Raw genomic sequence first — 3465 nt, 5'->3', positions numbered from 1 at the left:
CGTCTTTTAATTGCATAATTTAATTCATTTACATTCAAGATAATTATTGATAAGTTCTTACTACTGTTATCTTGTTAGTTGTTTCTGATTGAGTCATACATCATTTTTTCCTTTCTTCTTCCCATGAATGCTTTTAAATGTTTAGCATTTAAATATTTTCAGTAGTGATAAGCTTTGATTCATTTGTTTTTATCATTAGTGTTGCTGCTGTAGTTTTTGATGGTCATCAAAGGCTCAGAGAAAACATCTTATAGTTAATAATCAACTAGTTTAAGCTGACAACATTTGTCACATAAAAACTCTAGACATTTACCCTCTGTTCCAGTTACGTTTTTGACGTCACAATTTATATCTTCTAATACTGTGTCTTCCTTAAAAACCTATTGTTGACAAGTCTTTTGCCAAATGATTTCAAGCTCCTCCATTTTTTGTTTATTTTCCCTTAGTGCTTTTAGAATTTTCTTTATTTCTCAACCTTTGAGAGTTTGATTCTTTTTTTTTTGTTTTTTGGGAGCACTTTTATTTTTCCTTACACAATGATATGTTGCTGAGGCCTAATGTTCTCACATAACAGTAGAAAACAAAAATTTGTTGTCATTTCTTTAAAGAATCAAGAATTTCATACAAAAAACCTCACATAAATTAAAAGGATGAATACATTTACAGGTGTAAATGCAAACTGCTTCCAACTCAAGGCAAGTGACAGACTACGGTGTTCTGGCAAAAAACATCAGCTAAGAAAGGAAACTGTGTCCTGTGGCTTGGACTTTCCAGCCCTAACAGAGAGGCAGGGCAGACTCAACTGGTTCAGCAGCACTTGCCAGCCTCTAGAGAAATCCCAGCGCAGTCAGCCCTGACACATTAATACCCTGCACAGATCAGAGACTGCTGGCCATGCACACTCACCAAGCCACAGACTTGTCTTCCACAAGCACGTTCTTACCTCAGTCACGAAGTGACCAAGCCACGTGCACTAAAGATTGAACTCAAAGATATGTACACAGTATTAAACGAATACCGAGGGGAACAGTTAACTTGAATACAAGGTCAAAATCAGCAAGAAGTTCTACAATCCAGTGCTGATGTCAGATACAAGCTTCAAGGACAATTTCTTTTCAAAGGCTTATTCCAGTTTCATGAGGCTAGCATGAGGTGTATGCATTTGCCAAGGGCAAATTTATACTTCTGAATTAACCCATGCAGCAAATGCTACACATCTGCTCATTCCATTTAGAAGCATTTGTGGTGGATGATGTAGGGGCCTGACTCATCATACTCCTGCTTGCTAATCCACATCTGCTGGAAGGTGGACAGTGAGTTCAGGATGGAACAACCGATCCACACTGAGAACTTGCGCTCTGGGGGTGCAATGATCTTAATCTTCATGGTGCTGGGCGCCAACACAGTGATCTCCTTCTGCATCCTGTCAGCAATGCCTGGGTACATGGTGGTGCCACCGGATAGTACCGTATTGGTGTATAGGTCTTTGCAGATGTCCACGTCACACTTCTTGATGTAGTTGATGGTGGTCTGGTGGATGCCGCAAGATTCCATGCACGGGAAGGAAGGCTGGAACAGCACCTCCGGACACCGGAACCACTCATTGCCAATGGTGGTGACCTGGCCATCGGGCAGTTCATAGCTCTTCTCCAGAGAAGAGGAGGATGCAGGGGTGGCCATCTCCTGCTTGAAGTCCAGGGAGACCTAGCACAGCTTCTCCTTGATATCGCGCATGATTTCCCGCTGGGCTGTGTGGGTGAAGCTGTAGCCTCTCTCCTTGAGGATCTTCTTGAGGTACTCGGTCAAGTCCCAGCCAGTCAGGTCCAGATGCATGATGGCATGGGGAAGGGAGTAGCCCTCGTAGATGGGCACCGTGTGGGTGACCCTGTGTCCAGAGTCCATGACAATGCCAGTGGTGCGCCCAAAGGCATAGAGGGACAACACATCCCGGATGGCCTTGTACGTGGCCGGGGTATTGAAGGTCTCAAACATAATCTGAGTCATCTTCTCTCTGTTGTCCTTGGGGTTCAGTGGGTCCTCGGTCAGCAGCACTGGCTGCTACTCCGGGGCCCCATGCAGCTCATTGTAGAAGTGGTGCCAGATCTTCTCCATGTTGTTCCAGTTGGTGATGATGCCATGCTTGATGGGGTACTTCAGCGCCAGAATGCTGCGCTTGCTCTGGGCTTCATTGCCCACGTAGGACTCCTTCTGGCCCATGTCCACTATCACGCCCTGGTGTCAGGGGAACCCAACGGTGGAGGGAAACATGGCTTGGGGAGCATCGTCCCCTGCAAAGCCAGCTTTGCACATGCAAGAGCCATTGTCAATGACGAGCGCAGCAATCTCTTCTTCTACTGCGATGGACAGAGGAGTGGGACAGAGGAGCGGCAGAAGAACAAGGTAGGCGAGCTGGCAGTGGCGACTGAGAGCCAGAGTTTGATTCTTGTTTGTTGAGGGGTAGTTTTATGGGGTATTAATCTTTTTTGTAGTCGCCGATTTTTCTGAACCTGTATATTTATCTCCCTCTCAAATTTTTGAAAGTTGTTATTATTCATTTGAATATGCTGTATATACCTTCCTTTTGCTGAACTCTTTCATGAATATTGCTAAATCTTAGATTTGCTTATTTAAGGTAATTTTGTATATCTGGTAAATGTTCTTTATTCTTTTTGATTGTTTTTATGTTTTGTTCTTTGTGCATTTCTGAATAACCTATGTTAATTTTCTTTTCTTTTCTTTGTTTCTTTTACTTTTTTGTTTTGTTTTGTTTAGACAAAGTCTCTCTGTGTTGCCCAGGCTGGACTTCAATGGCACGACACTGACTCACTGCAACCTCTGCCTCCGAGGTTTGGGTGATTCTCCTCTCTTAGCCTCCTGAATAGCTGGGATTACAGGTGTGCACCACTATGCCCAGGTAATTTTTTGTACTCTTAGTAGAGACAGGGTTTCACCATGATGTCCAGACTGGTCTTAAACTGCCAAACTCAAGTGATCAACCCATCGCAGCCTCCCAAAGTGCTGTGATTACAGGCCTGAGCCTGCACACCTGGTCCTGATAACTCATTTTAGAGCTCACTGATTGTTTATTCTGTTTGATATATTCTTCTATTGAAAGCCTTCTGAATTTTTCACTTTAACCAGTATATTTCTCAGTTCCAGGACTTTTTTTTATTGTTAAATAATTTCAGTACATTTTTTAAAGTTTCTTTCAGAAGCGTATCAGTTCCTTTTCTGTGTTGTTTTAGAGATCTGAGTTTCCTGAAAACTGATATTTTGAATTTTTGATCCAATAATCACTGATAGCCATCTCATTAATTAGCATTGGTCAATGGTTTATGCTTCGTCCATTAAGGGAGGTTATAATTTCCTGTTTGGTATTATTGCTTGTGGTTATACATCTGTATCTTTTCATTGAAGGACTAGTTATTTAGTTTATTGTTTTCTCTGTCTTATTTTACATTTTGT

The 3465-nt window shown here is 42.3% G+C and overlaps 1 pseudogene; it reads right to left on the bottom strand.

Annotated features, from left to right (window-relative positions):
* Nucleotides 1-1011: 1011 nt before the first annotated feature.
* Nucleotides 1012-3153, bottom strand: LOC129393020 (actin, cytoplasmic 1-like; annotated as a pseudogene).
* Between the last annotated feature and the right edge of the window lie 312 nt (nucleotides 3154-3465).

This window comes from Pan paniscus, chromosome Y (genome assembly GCF_029289425.2).
Source record: "Pan paniscus chromosome Y, NHGRI_mPanPan1-v2.0_pri, whole genome shotgun sequence".
In the NCBI taxonomy this organism is placed as follows: Eukaryota; Metazoa; Chordata; class Mammalia; order Primates; family Hominidae; genus Pan; species Pan paniscus.
The sequence above is the reverse complement of the archived record's forward strand: the minus strand, read 5'-3'. Positions and strand labels throughout refer to the sequence as shown.